This window comes from Octopus sinensis, linkage group LG17 (assembly GCF_006345805.1).
Source record: "Octopus sinensis linkage group LG17, ASM634580v1, whole genome shotgun sequence".
Taxonomy (NCBI): domain Eukaryota; kingdom Metazoa; phylum Mollusca; class Cephalopoda; order Octopoda; family Octopodidae; genus Octopus; species Octopus sinensis.
This window is the reverse complement of record NC_043013.1, coordinates 3,973,125-3,993,137: the sequence shown is the minus strand read 5'-3', so window position 1 is coordinate 3,993,137 and position 20,013 is coordinate 3,973,125. Positions and strand designations below refer to the sequence as shown.

The 20,013-nt window shown below is 37.9% G+C and overlaps 1 long non-coding RNA gene across 1 annotated transcript; it reads right to left on the bottom strand.

Annotated features, from left to right (window-relative positions):
- Positions 1–2,265: 2,265 nt before the first annotated feature.
- LOC118766678 lies at positions 2,266–19,163 on the bottom strand. Its single transcript, XR_005002600.1, has 3 exons — positions 19,107–19,163; positions 16,471–16,473; positions 2,266–2,406 (listed from the first exon to the last, which is right to left on the bottom strand). It is a non-coding gene; the product is annotated as an uncharacterized LOC118766678 (long non-coding RNA).
- Positions 19,164–20,013: the final 850 nt, after the last annotated feature.

Below are 20,013 nucleotides of genomic sequence, written 5' to 3'. Positions count from 1 at the left end.
CAGACACACTCACACACACACACACCACACACACACACACACACACACACATATGCATACTTGTTCAAGTATGCTTAAGGCATATTCAAACCCATGAGAAAGCCATGGGAGAAAATTGTCTCACTGTCTTTTGTTACGAAGAAAAATGTGAGTCAGCGCACAGCGCCCCCTAACCAGGCTGTTCGATGCATGATTCCGAGTTCAGTCCCACTATATGACATCTTGGACGAGAGTCTCCTATTATTGCTTCGGGCCGACCAAATCTTTGTGAGTAGATTTGGTAGACTGAAAATGAAAGAAGCCTATCGTATACATCTGTGCGTATGTGTGTGTGTGTGTCTTTGTGTGTGTGTGTGTGTGTCTTTGTGTCTGTGTTTGACTCCCACCACCACTTCATAGCCGGTATATATATATATATATATATATATATATATATATATATATATATATATATATATATATATATATATATACTCTCACACAAATATTATTGTGTCTGGAGAGAGTCATTCTCTTTTAGTGCCTTGACACTCTCATCGGTTCGATTGCCATCATTTACTTATTTATTTTTTCTAAAATTTGATGATGTCGCGAAATGTGTAGCAGGGTATGAAGTTCAAGGTTCGTTATATTCCTATATATCTTAGGAATACGCGTAAGGAGGTTCACCTTCACGGGAATATGGATAAACATACCCTCCGGAACAGGATGAACTATGAGCTATAACGAACCTTGGACTTCATACCTTCCTACATATGTCTCTACATCAAATTTTTCTTTACATCTCCACATAAAAGTTTCCTGCCTATATTTCTCTTATTTATATGATTTATATTTCGCCTCCGATGACGGAATACGCAGTATATGGAAATGTGGATCAGCACATTGTTCCATTACCTGGGATATCCCAGAAACACCTGTAAGACACTATTATGTTACTTTTATTTGCTTACTTCGCTTCACCATTAAACTAATTTAAGTGAACTGATAAGCTTTTCTTGCCTTGATTTTGTTTTTCTCTTTTTAAAATTATACCTTCTGACTTAGATGTATTCTACGGATCCCCGGTTCTCTCCCTATTGGACGGTGGCTACCACAACTCCAGCCTCCGTTGTGAATTTGGGTCCTTATAGCTTATCAATTGGAGCACTCAGACCTCATACCTATTAGTTTAGATTACCAGCGATGATGGACAAACCATTGTCATAGACACAGGTAGCGTGATCAGCCTCGCACCATATGCTACCACCAGTACAATCGCCACACCTTGAGATAATGACCAATCCAGGACCAGCGACACAGAGGAGTTATCCAAACAATTACCATCGACACCGATGGGATGACCGGCTCCACACCATATGTTACCACCGGTCCCACTCTCACTATCGCCGGCAGCTACATCCCCAACCATATGACTAGTAGTAATAACCACGGCGATAACACCACCGGATCTTTGCGCCATATTGACTACGTTAACAACGGTGTTACCAACAGCATCCCCAAGCCCGGAGACTATCAGAGATATACTAGGAGTGCGAATATAAGTTTGTAAATATATCGGATCATCCAGTACATCTTTCAAACGTCGCTTCCGCAACCACCAGTCATTCTTCAGAATCCCAGAAAGAAGGCGTATTGTCGTGATGAAATCATTTTGCCACTGGTTGGGGCGTTTTCGTCTCACCGCATCTCGCAAAAGCTCCAGAACTGCCAAGAAAAACGTTTCGTTAACAGTTTGACCAGGAGGAACAAATTCTATGTGGGCAATTTCTTTCGCATAGATGAAACAAATCATTGGACTTCACTTGACGCGCTTTTGGGGCGGGGGGCATTGTGATATTGAATGCTTTCAGTAACTTGATTACTGCTGCGTTTCCGGGTCGTAGTCGTACCACCAGCTTTCGTCAACGGTAATGACCTTCGGAAAAAGGTTCGGATCAACTTCCATCTGTTTTTTTTTTTTCAATTCACGACACAAATTCAGTGGTGACTGCTTTTGATTTTCCGTCATCAAGTGAGACATAAATTTTGCTGCAACTCATCACTTGCAATTCGTCGCTCAAAATTCGTTGGCAGGAGCTCTACGACACAACAGTCATATCAACAAGTTTGTCAATTGTTCGGCAACGGTCCTCCAAGATCAGTTCACGAAAATTCGTGATATTTTCATTCGTTCAGGAGGTCAACGATCGCCCTCAACGAGGTTGGTTTTAAAACGATAAGTGACCATTCCTAAAGCTTGAAAACCACTCGTAAGCTTGTTTTGTGCATGGCAGCATTCTTTTAAGCTGTTTAAAGCATGACAACTGTTTCAGCCACCGTTTTCCCTAGCAGAAAGCAGAATTTTATAGAAGCATGCTGTCCCTTCGTTTCAGCCATCGCAAAAATTGATGAACAGGGGAGAAGCTCTTCAAAACGAGGACGTGCCATGTGACAGTACGACACCACTCGACGAGACCGGTTGGCTAGACTGATGTGTTAGGGTCGTACCAAGTGGCTTTGGTCGATCCGGACTGTAGTAGAAGAAATTTGCCCAAGGTGCTGTGCGGTGGACTGAACCCGAGACTACATGGCTGGGAAACAAACTTTTCAACCATAGTGCTACGCCTCTGTGCGTGTATGTTTGTATACCTACATATATATACATATTTACATATATATGCGCATATATATGTGGTGGGGGAGTGTATCAAAAAAGTTTGATTCAAACTCCTTGGTACTCCGAGTTTCAAGCGGGACGCTAATCTTCAACCATTTCACTCTTGTATGTATATATATATATCATGTATATATATATATATATGTATGTATATACATATATGTATGTATATACATATATGTATATATATGAGCGTACATATGTATATGTATATATATATGCGCGTGTGTGTGTGTATCTATATATATGTATATATCTATCTATCAATATACAAATATATATATATATAATATATATATATATATATATATATATATATATCAAAAGATATATATGTATGTTTTGAGATAGATAGATAGATAGATAGATAGATAGATAGATAGATAGATAGATAGATAGATAGATAGATAGATAGATAGATAGACGACTTTTCATAATGAACGGTAAAATAAGTGAAGTGGTCTTGAGCGAGAATCGAAACCAAGTTGTAGACAACACAGCATATCTACAATCGATGAAGGGTGGTGGTAGCAACACCAACAAACAAAACAAAGAAGCAAATAAAGGCAGTGGTGGTGGTGGTGGTGGTGGTGGAAGTGTTTGTAGGAAGACAGCCAACCCCGCAGACAGTGTTAGATAGAGAACGTGAGTCAATAGTGAGAGGGGAGTGGGAAGAGGAAGTCTATTCGCTGTATTGTCTGTTGTTTTCCCCTTCTCTTTAATTGCTTTTTTATATTTTATTCTGAGGTTTGAAAATTTTACAGCAGCGTCTTCGGTTCTCCTCCCACTGCCTTCAGCACTCACTTGTACGGCGGGACACACACATGCATAAACATGTAGGCATCTGTCCATGTATTTATGTATGCTTCGCAACGTAGATTCATGTATTTTTGTATGTATGTATGTTTACGTGCAAATGTGGTATTCCCCACCCCTCTCTCTCTCTCTCTATCTCTCTCTCTCTCTCCTCTCTCTCTCTCTCTCTCTCTATCTCTCTATCTCTCTATCTTTCTCTCTTCCTCTATCTCTCTCCGTTGATATATATGTAACGTATGTATATATATATATATATACTGAGATCTCCCTTTTTAGTAGAAGAAATAGCTATAACCCTTTGACTGCTATTTCTAAATTCGGTATGTGGTAAGGCAATTCGTTGCTAAACCCTTATTGCTTAGTATATATATATATATATATATATATATATATATATATATATATATATATATATATATATATATATTATATATATATATGTATGTATGTATGTATGCATGTATACACACACACACACATACATGTATGTGTATGTGTTTGAATGCGTGCGTGTCTATGAAGGTGGCGAGGTGGCAGAATCGTTAGACACGTTGGACAAAATGCTAATTAGTAGTTCTTCCGGCTCTTTATATTCTGTGTTCAAATCGCGCCGAAGTAGAGTTTGCTTCTCATCCTTTTGAGCTTGATAAAATAAAGTAGCAGTCAGCATAAGGATCGATGTAACCGACTCCCATTTCCTCTCGAAATTGCTGGCCTTGTATCGGAATTGCAAAGAATACGTGTATATGTGTGTGTGTGTACATACATACATACATACATACATACACACATACATACACACATACATACATACATACATACATACATACAAATAAACGAGCAAATTAACTGTATTTTATCGAATTGCTAACACATGAGTCAACAATTCTACATTGGTGAAAGATTTTTGCAATATTCTAAGCAGAGTATTTAATTTTTGTCTGACATGGGAAGCAGCAAAATCGGTAGCGCTTCAGACAAAATCCTTAGCGGTATTTCTTCGGAGATTTGAGTTCAAATCCCGATGATGTCAACTTTATCTTTCATCGTTTAGGAGTACTAATTGAGTACTGTGGACGATGTAATTGGCTAACCCATCTCTACAACAAAATTACTGATCTTGTGCCAAAATTTGAAAGCGTAAGGCGGCAAACAGCCAAATGCGTTAGCGCATCTGACAAAATTCTTAGTAGCATTTCTTCCGGCTCTTTACGTTCTGAGTTCAAATGTCACCGAGGTCAACATTGCTTTTCGTCTTTTTGGACTCAGTAAGAAGAGTAACAAAAACGCGCATAATGTAAAGCAACCAATATGACAATTACCACAACCACCAAGAAATGGAATAATTACAATTACATCAACCACATTGCAACGAAGGCATTGTTGGAGCATTCAAACTAGTTGTCTTTATACCCCCAACAAGTACCCGATAACCTTTCTTTAGACGCCGAGTGACTTCCTAGAAACAACTCATTAGTGTTACTTGGCAATTGGAACAACATTTCGGTGCACGCAATGATTGTGAAGGAGTAGCTGGTAAGAGAATGGAGTGCAAAGGCCTTACTATGTTTCTCAGGCACTTCTCGCCCTTACAGCTTTTGTTTCCATTTCCCCAATATATCTGTGTATTTGGTCAAACCGCAGTGAGTCATCCAGGGCGATCAGGCTTTCTAGAGCAAATCGGTTTAGTGCAAGTTTCCTGCAGGTTCAGGAAATTGACTAATCAGATCACAAATTCGTAATCTTCACAAAGAAAATAAAAAACGGACAAGAAGCCAGTTACACGAAGATAAACGCGTCCTTCCAGGTGCAGAAAGGTTTGGGGAATCGGATTGGCACACTAGCTACAGAAGAATTCGCGGAGGCCATGATCAGCAACAGGCGGCAAGTTTGCTAAAAATCAAAATTAGAAAAGACATGGTAACTTTTAGCAAAGAGATAGTGATAGAGGAAAATAGAATAAAAAGGGAACTCGTTAGTCGCTTGGAACAAGTGAACTAAAGAGGCATCACAAAAGACATACTGACGGCGAGAACAGATCACGACAATTTGTTCTAAGCGAAACACGAAGGTTGCCTTGTCCGAATTAGAGCACATGGGCTGCAACACGAATGCACTAAAACTGTCCGTAGTGCACAGTGAGTGTGTGCATTCCGATTCCAAACACATGAGCGGGGTAGGATCTTTTCGGTTTGAACGGCAGTTTTTTAACATAATTTCTAGTTAACTAAACACTTTTAAACTTCGTATACTGGTAGAATGTGTTTATAAAACATCTTTTTCTCTTGGCTTTATTGAGAAAATTCTATAGTTTGTAAGATATTTGTTGTTTGTTTTTTCGTCAATTTCTGCAATTTCAACCAATCAATGACCATCTATTGAGGTGAAAACATTCTGTACCGTATGAATATGTCCCTCATTTAAGAAACAGATTGGGTTTATTTACATTTCTGAAGAAAAAAAGATACCCTTCACCCCACCCCTAACCCTAACCCAAACCCTAACTAACCCCAACTAACCCTAACCCTAAAACAGATTGAAATGCAATAGATCGATACTAGGGTCATAATCATGGGTGACAATTTCATATGACACCGCTAGAAAAAAACTGCCGTTCAAACCGAAAAGATCCGCGGGGTTTTTCAGTGCATTTTGGCGAACTGTTTGCAATGAGAGAAACATTCAAAACTGGAAATTAGAAATAGAAGTCTCTCTTGACGGCGTGTTACGACTCTCTGAGTGCTTTGAAAAGTCGATTTCAGCTGATGAAATGGTAGACGCGTAGAGATATTGTGTGGAACACAAATCGTTGGAATTGAATACTCTGTCTTACAAGCATATATTTCCACATGCTAGACTTGTTCGCTCGCATCTTGCCAGAAGTTCCAAGGAATATCTCGTGAATATATGAGTAATAAGTTGATGTTTAGTGTCTGATAGTTGCTTAATATTTACGTATGAAACTATATATTATACGAAAATATATATTATTGCGTGTGTCTGTGTGTGAGCGTGCGTGCGTGCGTGAGTGTGTGTGTGTTGTGTGTTAATATTAACATTTCGCTGAACGCGGCGAACTGGCAGAATCGTTAGCACGCCGGACATTTCGCCGTCTTCACGTTCTGAGTTCAAATTCTGCCGTGGCTGACTTTGCTTTTCTTCTTTTTGATGTCGATAAAATAAGTGCCAATTGAGCATTTAGAATTAATATATATTAAAATTCGAAAGGTGATTTAAATTTTCCATTCACGGCTCCGATATAACGTTTGATATCTGTACAACCATTGTTGTAGATTACTGGAAACCTGAACTTCATAAACAACGGAAGATAAATCGCACTCCTGTCTTAGAGAATATTTAGATTTACCTCTACATGTGTATCTGGAGCAGGTTTGGGTCGTCCGTTACTTATATGAGTTGGGTATTTGCAGCTACTCAACCATCCAACTAGTTTGGTTTTAAATGGTAGCCGTAGGAATGACAGAGGAAAACATGCATGTTGCTATGTAGGCTAAAACAACCTTTAAACATTTCTGGTAGTATCAAAAATATTTGTCACAACGGGGGAGGAAATATTATGAGAAGATGCCGAAATCGTCGTGATCCCATGTTGAAAGCTGATGAAGGAAATATCCAGAAGCGAAATCTGTGTGGTAAAAGTTAATATTAATAGCATTTTAAATGTAAGTGATAATTCTTTAATAAAAATACAAGTTTAATTTCATTTCGTGGAGTAAACAAAGAGGTTACACAACTAATTTTTATCTCAACATGAGCAGAAGACTAGGAACTCACCAGTTTCTAGTCTTGTTAGATCACCATCAGAGAAAAAATTCTCATCATCTGTCCTTAGAGAGATCAGTAACTTGTCGATATTTATGATGTTTACAAATTCGGACACTGCTAAATTACTCTGCCTAATTTTCATAACAACGCACGCATTGACAATGTAAATATTTTATTCATAAAAAGGCAAGGTTTTTGATAATTTTAAAAGTATTTTATTTCAAATGAACATATCATTTGAAGTCACTGTTAAAGGTAAACAAAATACTTATGAAGACGGTTTTATATGTCCATGAGCGCAAAAAACGGGATTGCTCTAACTAGTTTCTGGTTTTCTTGCACTTTCATCAGAGAATGAATACCCTTTCTCTGTCCCACAGAATTGCTTTTCACTCGAAGCTAAAATAGTGAGTTTACATTAAAATCGATGTCTTATATTTCATATTTTTCAAGAGTTCTGTTTTGTGTTATTAATTGCTTAATCATATTCGTTGTCAGCACATGCTAGTTATACAGTTACGTTTAGGTGTCCGATTTTGTATACACTATAAATAGCAGTAATTTCTTTGTGAGTAGTAGATAAGTATACCTGCTCTGAAGAAAGGTTAACAAAAGTAGAAACTCATTAGATCGATACCAATGTTTCTAATTAGAGAGAGATAAAAACGTGGGTTATAACCACTTCCTTTATTTTCCACTGAAAGGTACGTTTGTTAAAATATGATTTGCCTTACCTTTCATATATACATATATATATATACATATACATAAATATATATATATATATATATATATATATATATATATAATATATATATATATATATATATATATATATAGATATTTATTTATTTATTTATATTTCATATATAACTACACGTGGCCCGTTGGCGATTTCTTCTTCTCCTTCTTTGGACTTTCCCTTTCTCCTTTCTGACGAAATGCTATACTCGAAACGTTGAACTCTGTCCTTTCACCGAGCATCAAGTAAATATACTTCTTGTGCACGTCCTCACGTTCGTTGTTTTTCTTTTTTTTCTTTCGTTTATCATCCGTTTATTTGAATTATTTGTTTATATATATATATATATATATATATATATATATATATATATATATATATATATATAGTAAATCCCAAAAAGAAGAAACACAAAAAACACAACAACGCGAGTACGTGGTACATGTACTGTATTAGCAGACGCTCAGGGAAGGAAAGAAAGATGGTTTAACGTTTCGAGCAGACGCTCTTCTTCGATAAGTCCAATAGAAGGGAAGACGGAGGAAGAAAATTGCCAACGATGCACATGTGGGTGAAGAAAAAGTTCCTTCTAAGACAGGAGATTGTAAGAGAAGGAGGTTTGTGTGCGCGCAAGTCAGTGTGTGTGTGTGTGCGTTTGTGTGTGTATGTGTTGTGTGTGTCTATCTGATTTTGGCTGTTTATATGTGTATGTGTGAGTGAAGTTTTTGTCGCTTAATGTTGTGAGAAGAATTTAGTAGCAGAGTGACAGTCTTGTGAGCGTAGAGGAATGGTCAGTAGAAACGTGTTTAACTGGCAGTTTGAAGTATGTGTGTGTGCATGTACATTTGTGCATGTATGTATATGTTGTGTGTGTAGTGTGTGCATGCGTCTGTGTGTGCATGTGTGGGTGTATGCGTGTGTGTGTGTGCGCGCGTATGTATGTGTAGGAGGTTGTGTCTGTTGAGTATATGTGCGTTCCTCTGTGTGTGTGTGCATGCGTGTGTGTGTGCGTGTTTGTGCATGTTTGTATATGGCCATGTATGTGTAATTGAGTGCGTGTATGTATGAGTGTGTGTTATGTGTGGTGGCGGTATGTATGCGTACATGTGTGTGTATGTATGTGCATGTGTATATGTGTGTATGCTTGTGTGTGCGTGTGTGTACGCGTGTGCGTGTGTATATGTGTGTGTGAACGTGTGTGGAGGTATATGTGCGTTTTATTGCGTTTATGCTCGTGCGTGTGTATTTTTTTATTTCAGTCATACTGGAGCACCCCTTTTAGTCAAACAAATCGACCCCAGGACTTCTTCTTTGTAAGCCTACTACTTATTCTATCAATTGCTTTTGCCGAACCGCTAAGTTCTGAGGACAAAAACACACTAACATCGGTTGTCAAGCGATGGTGGGGTAACACAGACACACAAATATATATATATATATATATATATTATATATATATATATATACTTTGATACTTTGATAGGTTTCGGCCATTATTGGCCCAGGCCATGTCTAACTTAATAATACACATATATACATACATACATACATGCATACTTACATACATATATGTGTGTGTGTGTTTGTCTCCCATTACCGCTTCACAACTGGTATTCGTGTGTTTACGTCCCCGTGACATTGCGGTTCGTAAGAAGAAACCGATACAATAAGTACTAGGCTTTAAAAACATCAGTGTTAGGGTCCCGCATGGCTACAGTCAAATGACTGAAACAAGTAAAAGAGTAAAAGAATATATATATATATATATATATATATACATCTTATAAATAAGGACTAAAGAAAATTATTTCTATGCCAATATGCTGATAACAGACTTTTAAATCGTCAATTTCCACATATTATTTACTCGCTACAGAAAAACACGAAGACCTGAAATCGGGGAAAGCCGGCCGATAGAATTTTTTTTAAAAGTTCGTTATTTCTATATTGAATCAATTTCGGAATTAATCTCATGATAGGTTTTTTCCTCTTCAGTAGAAAATACGAAAGGATATAAATAAGATACTTACATGCGCCCATGGAAAAAAGCCGAAGCAAAAATCATCAGTACATATAAGTAACCCATATATATCTAAACATAAAATCCTTTGGTCAGCCTCAGCACACGTGTGAACTGTTCTCCACTACAGCTTATAGTGGTTACCAGTCCCTATAGCGAATAGTCAAAAGTTTACTACTAATATAGAATGAAGTTTTTTTACAGAAAAAAATTTCATCAACATATATATATATCACTCTGCCAGAAAGTTGGAAATGACATGCTGTACTGCTTGGCATTCGCACCGGAAGCTCCAATACGAATATTTAAGTGTGTTTGGTTGTCTATCTGAAGACGTGTACCGAGAGGGATAAAAGCCAAACATCCAGTCAATATCAGGGTGGTTGGAGAGTGATCACTAGTGATGGTGACGTTATGCCCCCATTCATCTTCCCACACGGCCTCAGACTCAACACGGAGGGTTACATCAAGTGCCTGGCGATGGTAGTGCTGCCCTCGGTCAAGAGGGTGGCTGCTAGAAGACCCTATGTCTAGCAACAGGACTCTGCACCATGTCACACAAGCTGGAGAACCTAGTCATGGCTGTCCGACAATTTCTGCGAGCACATCACCCCTAACACTTGGCCACCTAACTCCCCGGATTGCAACCCTCTTGATTATTATGCGTGGGACGCATAAGGATTATGGCAGCCTTCTCCAGAAGATTTACAGGAGATTCCGTAGTCGTCTGGAGGCCGTGGTTGAAGCAAATGGCACTTTTATTGAATAAATTTACTCTTGAGTATTTCAAGATATTTCCATCTCATTTGGATAAATATATTTGTTAAAATGAGACGTCAGTGTTATTTTCATTTTTACGTAATTTAAACAACAGTTTATTCACCGCACCCTGTATATATACATGCGCGCACCATGATAGTTTGACAGACAGACAGATAGACAGACAGACAACAGACAGATGGTGGATGGACGGACGAACGGATAGCTGGATGGAGGGATCAATTGATCGATAGATCGATGGGTGAATGGATACTAAAATTGTTTGTTGTCTGTTACTGTAACGGAATTGTTAGCAATAAGTAGTGGAGAATTTGAAGGAGAAAGAACTATTATCACTAAGGTAAAAATGTTGAGAGATGAACGGACTGATGCGGGGAAGGTGGTTATGTGGATGATTGCTTAATCAATAAAGATAGATATATATTATATTTTAAGACAGACAAGCTGGGAGTAGACACTTAGGCTGGGGAAGGGAAATGCATGAAGAGAAACATGCATGCATGCATAGCTACGTTCATAAGTATAGAGACACACGCATGTTCAGTAATACAAAGTCATACGCGCATACATATACGCATATGGTCATACGTGAATGTATACATGTGTATTTATATATAAACATGCACGCAAACTCATGAACATACTTATATAAATGCTGAAATATATATTTCTTTACTGCCCAGAAGAGGCTAAACATAGAGGGGACAAACAAGGACAGACGAAGGGATTGAGTCGATTGTATCGCCCCCGGTGCGAAACTGGTACTTTATTTATCGACCCCGAAAGGATGAAAGGCAAAGTTGACCTCGGCTGAGTTTGAACTCAGAACGTTACGACAGACGAAATACCGCAAAGCATTTCGCCCGGCGCGCTAACGTTTCTGCCAGTTCGCCGCAAACACATATAATCATATATACACTCATACCTAGAAACATAGTTGCGTACACACACAGACACGAGCACGCACACACAGACACGAGCACACACACACACACACACACACACACACACGAGCACACACACACACACACGAGCACACACACACACACACGAGCACACACACACGCGTGCGCGCGCGCGCGCAAACACATCTACACACATACACAGAGTCATAAACACACAAGGCATTATCTTTGATATAATTAAATTGTCAAATGTATCGACTTCTTTGAATGCTGGGTGGTGACACACTGAAACGAGATACACAGACGGTGTGTGTGGGCGTCATATTAAGATAGAGCAAGTATGATAGATAGGGAGATAATGAGCGAAATAGTATAACAGACTCCGCGCCTCTGGGTGTGTGTGTGTATGTGTGTGTGTGGAGGTGGGGTGTATTTGTGTGTAGGTGTGAAAGAGCAAGATAAAACAAAGTGAGAGTAACAGGTATAGATAGAGAGATAGACAGACAGATAGATAGATAGATAGATAGATAGATAGATAGATAGATAGATAGATAGATAGATAGAGAGATAGACAGACAGATAGATAGATAGATAGATAGATAGATAGATAGATAGATAGATAGATAGATAGATAGATAGATAGATAGACAGACAGATAGGTAGCTAGCTAGCTAAATAGATAGATAAATAGATAGATTGATATAATATATACATTCATACACACACATATATATGTATGTGTGTATATGCCTATATGTATATATATATATATATATTATATATATATATATAATATATATAATAATATATATATATATATATATATATGTATGTATATTATATAGTATATATATCTCTCTCTATATAAACGGCAGTTTGTCTGTGCGTGTTTCTGTGTGTCTGTTTGCTTGTACCCTCACCCTGACCACGGCTTTCAACCGATTCTGATGAAACTTGACACACACATAGCCCAATGTCATAATTCAAAACTAACGCAGCGAAAATTTTGAAAAGTTCCCCCAGTTCTGAAAAAAATCGATAAATTCGATATGGGGTCGAGAATCAGAAACACAAACAGCAAACTGTCTAGGGGACGCAACTCCACCTTTTTTACTCTCAAAAAAATTTACCATCATTTTTTTCCATTTTTTTGCTATTTTTTGGCTATAACTCTCTAAAAATGCTTTATAGTTATTTCCCTTACAAACCTGAGCAACGCGGGCGATACTGCTAGTATTATATATATATATATTATATATATATATATATATACTATATATCATATATTTATAATATATATATGTCTATAACATTTAGAGTATTTAATACACACGCACACACATATAGATATAGATAGATAGATAGATAGATAGATAGATAGATAGATAGATAGATAGATAGATAGATAGATAGATAGATAGACAGACAGATAGCTAGCTAGCTAGCTAAATAGATAGATAAATAGATAGATTGATAAATATATACATTCATACACACACATATATATGTATGTGTGATATGCCTATAGTATATATATAATATATATGTAATAATATATATATATATATAATATATATATATATATATATATCTAATGTATATTGCTATAGTATAATAATATATATATATATATATATATAATATATATCCATATATCATATATTTATAATATATAATGTTATATATATTTATAGTATTAATACACACGCACACACATATACATATAGATAGATAGATAGATAGATGATAGATAATAGATGATAGATATATAATAATAGATAGATAGATAGATAGAGAGAGAGATAGATAGATAGAGAGATAGATAGATAGATAGATAGATAGATAGATAGATAGATAGATAGATAGATAGATAGATAGATAGATAGATAGATAGATAGATAGATAGATAGATAGATAGATAGATAGATAGATAGATTGTCTAACTTAGTAAAATGTTAATGTACCCAGCAACAAATTAACCTTACTGTCTTGAATAAAAAAAAAGAATTCGATGACTAATTTCGTATCTCATGCCGCTAAAAAGACGAGGTGGCCACGACTAGAATATCGCTGATGACGAGTCTATTCCATCAGCGTCGGAAAATACGAGACGGCGTGTAAGTGAACCAAGGCGCAGTTACTTGATCATAAAAATAGCAGCCAAGTCGCATACCAGCGTACGATTTTCGAATCAGAAGGACGCGGTGATTAATGCGCTCCCGAATAAAAGACGATGTGGTTATTGACAGGAAAGCTTTGGTCATAAATCGCTCAATGAACGTTGAAATGCACTTAAAATCCTCCAATTTTGGTGCGAAACTAAAAATGACTTCATAACACATTGAGCAAGTGTTTAACGAACATTTATATGCCTGTGTGTGTGTGTGTATATATTTTATCCTTTTACTTGTTTCAGTCATTTGACTGTGGCCAAGCCGAGGCACCGCCTTGAAGGGTTTTAGTCGAACAAATCGAACCCAAGTCTCATTATAATTTTTAAACCAAGTGCTTGTTCTATCGGTCTCTTTTACCGAACCACTAAGCGACGGGGATGTAAATACACCCGGTTGTCAAGCGGTGGTGGGGTACAAACAGACACACACACAGATATTTGTATTAAGTATCTGTGTGTTTGAATGTATATATGTATGCACATGATAGTCTGCATGCCTGAATAGTCTTTCCAGCGGTTTTCAGATCAAATCCACCAGGTTTTCATTTATTGCTTACATCCTTCCACTAATTCTATTATCAAATTATATGCTCTCTCTCTCTCTCTCTCTCTCTCCTCTCTCTCTCCTCTCTCTCTCTCTCTCTCTCTCTCTCTCTCTCTCTCTCTCTCTCTCTCTCTTACACACACACACACACACACACACACATACACACGCATACACTGTAGCGCTAATACGCTCTTTTAAAGATGGCGTCTTGGCAGTGGCGTGGGCTTTTACATGTGGAGGTGTTTGGAGTGTGCTTTTTTGTATATTTGTTGTATGCGAGCGAAAGGATGAGTGGATCGACTCAAAGAAGTGACTGACAGGAGAAGGGTTAAGAATCTTCAAACTTGAAATATTCAAAGCCACAGTCGAACCAATCCTACTATATGGCTCAGAAACCTGGACGTTATCAAAGAAGTTTGAGAGGCGGTTGGATGGAACCTACACTCACCTCCTTATGAGAGCTCAAAATCTCTCATGGAGGCGCCATCCAACCAAAATGCAAATATATGGGAAATTACCACCTGTGTCATCTCTTGTGAAAGGTAGGAGAGTCCAGTTTGCTGGAAATTGTTGTAGAGCTGAAAAAGAAGTAATTTCTACTCTTCTCCTCTGGAAGCCATCTACTCGCAACACCAGAGGGCGCACACTCTCCTACCCTGATGTAATCTCCAGGGATACAGGCATCCAGCAACAGGACCTCCGTAATACCATGATGGACCGTGAAGTATGGCGCAACATAGTAAATTCCATTGTCTCGACCACGGTCGAACAATGATGATGATGATAAGAATCTTGGATGTGGACGATTATTAGTTGCTTGAGGGGTTACGGACTTACGGACTTAGGTTCGCCGTGATTGGACCAATTTATGAGGAAAGCTTCCGTGTCATGACGATTCATTTTCATCTTTTGTAAACCAAAGGTTACATTATGTTTTTCCTTTTCGAAATAAGTTACGCACAACCTGCTACATGTTCAGGTCACCGTCGCCATCGATAAAACCTGCAGCCCTTTCAAGCTTGCTTGGTGATAAGAAATCCTTGAACACTCTGTGAGATGCGAAAGCTATCAAAAAGTAGGTGAACTTAGAAAAGTCGACAGTAATTCCATTGTGTGTATATATGTATATGCGTATAAGGCAGTAAGCTAACAGAATCGTTAGGACGTCGGACGAAATGCTAAACAGCATTTCGTCCAGCATTGCGTTCTAAGTTCAAATGCCCCTGTGGTCGACTTTGCCGTTCATTCTCTTGAGGTCGATAAAATAAGTACCAGTTGAGTACTAGGGTCGATGCAATCAACAATATAAAACTTTTATTAAAGCTGCAAAAATCTTCACAAACTATTACTTCACAAACTTTCAGAGTTTCACGTTCCCGTTCGTCGAACAGTTGTGATCATATTGTTGGATGAATTGGAAAGTGAAACTCTGAGTAACAGTTTGTGAAGATTTTTGTAGTTTTAACAAAGGCATATTACACTACCTTTGGTATTCGAATACTATTTTCTTTCGTCGTGGGTATATACAGCGGTTGGACGAAATAATGGAAACACCAAGCATCATAGCATTAAAATTTTAAAATATCTATAAAACCATCAAAAGCTTGGTTATTTTTATGGGTTTTTTTTATTATTAGTGCTGCTTAATATGTTTTGCTAAAGTTGCTGTTTCTTTTCAGAAATCATCAGAAAAATGTAATTAAAATTCATAAAATGAGATCTATCGGACTTTCAAAGAGGTCAAATTGTTGGTGCTCGTAAGGCAGGCGCTAGCGTAATGAAAACAGCCGGAATGTTTGGTGCATCAAGAAGTCTCGAAAGTAATGACAGCCTTTGAGAAAGAGGGGAAAACCTCCTCGTCGAAACAGAACTCCGGAAGAAAACCAGAACTTTCAGATAGGGACTGTCGGACTCTTACGCGAATTGTTAAAAATGGATCACAAAAGTATATCTCCCAAAATTACTGCAGAGCTTAATGACCACCTCGATAACCCAGCTGCACAAAGCCGGATTTCATGGGAGAGCTGCAATCAGAAAACCACTACCTTGAAAAACAAACGTTGCAAAGCGTTTAGAGTGGAGTAAAAACCTATAGAATTGGTCCTTAGAGCAGTGGAAGAATGTTATTTTCTCGGTTGAGTCATTCTTTACCTTATTTCTGACCACCGGTCAAGTATATGAGTGGAGACAGCCAAAAGAAGCATTTGGCCTAGACTCCCTTCTTCAAACTGTTAAACATGGAGGAGGATCTGTGATGATCTGGGGGGCTATATCTTGGAAATCCGTCAGCCCAAAGGTTTCCCTTCATGGCAGAATTAATAGTAAAGACTATTTAAGCATGTAATCTGATCAAATTCATCTTATGATGGCGGAACTGTTTCCGGAGGGAAACGCAAGCTTTCAGGATGATAATGCACCAATTCACACAGCTAAAGTTGTTATTGAATGGCACGAGGAACATCCTAGAGAAGTTGAACATCTTATCTGACCACCACAGTCTCCAGATCTCAATATTATTGAACATTTACGGTGCATTTTGGAAAAACAAGTAAGGAGTCTATATCCTCCACCATCATCACTACAAGAACTGTAGACTATTTTAGCTGAAGAATGGACAAAAATTCCTTTGGAAACATTCAAACTTTATACAAGTCCATACCTCATAGAATTCAAGCTGTAATTACTACCAAAGGCGGTCCTACCCAATATTAAAATAAATTTGTTTGAAATTTTAAGGTGTTTCCATTATTTTGTCCAACTCCTGTATATATAACGCATAAACAGATCCTGAATGATTGCTTTAAGATATATGATGTAAATGCATACATACAAATGTGAATGTACATATATATATGTACATACATACATGCATACATGTACGTACGTATATATGGACGTATTTATGTGTGTTTCGAATATATTTATAAAGTTTTAAAATGCTAGCTTTCAAAATTAATAATGCAGATTGCCGGTTAGTACTATTACCTGACATTTCACTAATTCAGGTTTAGGGGCCCTGCATAAGGAAATCTATAGAGTAAAGGTATTAATAGCTGATGTCGCTATAAACACAGACTACAGAACAGACACTTCAGCTATGAACACCTTTTATCCGTAAGCTTCCTGAAGAAAGGGCCCTTTTCCTGAAATTTTGAAATATCAGGTAATAGCACAAACTATCGACCTATGTTGTTTTCAAATTTTGACGCAAGATCTGAAATTTCGGTCCCAGAGCTCGGCTGCTACTTATTTTTTTTCGACCACGAAAATATGAGAGGCAAATTCGACCTCGGCGGAATTCGAACTCTGAACGTGATGACGGATGAAATGCCGCAAAGTATTTTGCCCGGTGTGCTAACACTTCTCCCAGCACGTATTTATGTGTGTGTCGAATATATTTATAAAGTTTTAAAATGCTAGCTTTCAAAATTAATAATGCTATATTATTAATTTTTATAACTTGCACTGTTTTTGCTTTAAAATGATATTTTAAACATATATATATCAGACAATGTGTCATGAAAAGTAGGGGGGTTGCGCGCGTGTGTGTGTACCCAAAAGAAACCTGAATTTTGCAAAATTATTTTATTCACTTAGTTTCACATGTTTACACTTTTATCACCTTCAAAATATTCTCCATTCGAAACAATGCATTCATCCAGGCGTGTTTTCCACTGTTCGAATCAGTCCTAAAACTCATGCGGAGTGATTCCTTTTAACGCATCCATCGTTTTTCTTTCTTTACCTATTCCACATCTGCAAAATAGTTTCCTTTAAGGACGTTTTTCATTCGGGTGGACAGAAAAAAGTTGCAGGGAACAAGATCAGAAGAATAGGGAGGGTGGGTAAACGAGGACATGTGGTTTTTGATCAAAAACTGTCTCACACTCAAGGCAGTGGGCGAAGGTGCATTTTCGTGAAGAAACCACCACTCTCCACTTTGCCATTGTTCGGGAATGTTTTCGTCTCGCTGTGTCTCGCAAACGCTTCAGAACTACCAAGCAAAATGCCTGGTTAATAGTTTGACCCACGAGGAATAAATGTTGTGTAGACAATTCCTTTCGCATCGATGAAACAAATCAGATCTCCTTGACATAGGACTTTACTTGACGCATTTGGCGTGGGGAACTTGGTGACATTGAATTCTTTCATTGACTTGATTACTGCTTCATTTCCTTGTCGCGGCCGTAGCACCAGCTTTCGTCACCTGCGATGACCTTCGGAAAAAGGTACAGATCAACTTCCAACAACTTTTCTTTCAGCTCACGATACACATTCAGTCGTGACTGCTTTTGGTCTTCTGTGAGCAAGTGAGACACAAATTTTGCTCAAAATTCGTTGACCGGAGCTCCAGGACACACCAGTCATATCGACAAGTTTGTCAATTGTTCGGCGACAATCCTCCAAGATCAGTTCACAAATTTTCGTGATATTTTCATTCCTTCGAGAGGTCGACGATCGTCCTCAACGAGATTGGTCTTCAAGCAATAAGTGACTATTCCTAAAGCGGGAAAACCACTCGTAAGCTTGTTTTGTGCGTGGCAGCATTCTTGTAAGCTGTTTAAAGCATGACAACTGTTTCGCCAGCCGTTTTCCCCAGCAGAAAACAGAATTTCATGGAAATACGCCGTCCCTTCATTTCAGCCATCGCAAAAATCGACGAACAGGGAAGAAGAACTGCAAAACAAAGATGCACCACGTGACAGTACGACTGCACTCGATGACGCTGGCCAGTAGGCTGATGCATGGGGGTCACATCAAGCGGCATCTACAGACGGAAGCCTGAACTACAACGTGCTTGTCCCACAGAGAACGTTTCCGGTTACTTTTCGGTACACCCCCCCCCCTTATATATAGAAAACAATTAAAAAGAATACCGAGACTCACACATCTTCAATTTTTTCTTTTAATTTAACCGTAGCCGAACATGGACTATACATGAAAACTCCTACGGTACCCACCTATATATATATTGCACAAAAACCGCAGTTTCTGGTATTACATTGTTGCCCTGTAGAAATGCCAACATGGGCTTTTGGCGCTTAGACCAGCCAACGATAGACACCCTACATGCTCAATTAACGTTCCAAAAATAGTAGCTAAATTTATTCCAAATACTAGCCTACGTTTACCTTTTACTTGTTTCAGTCATTAGATAGCGGCCATACTGAGGCACCACCATAAAGAAATTTTTTAGTGGAACGAATCGCCTCCAGAGGTTATTTTTATTTTTTGAAGCCTGATATATATTTTATCTGTTCTTTTGCCGAACCGCTAACCTACTGGAGACGTAATCGCACCAACACAAGTTGTCAAGCGGTGGTGGGGCACAAAGACTCAAAGACACATACGCATATATATATATATATATATATATATTATATATATATATATAGTAGATGAAACCATGGCGACTGAAGAAGGGGTTTTTTCCTTGTGTTATTTGTCCTTAAGAAAAATGTCCAGTTCCTTATGTTTGTGTCTATGTTTTCGTTTCTCATTGTGTTCGACGTTTTTTTTTTGTGTCCTGTACTCATATATGCGTGTATATATACATGTAGAGGTAGGTACGTACATATATGTAT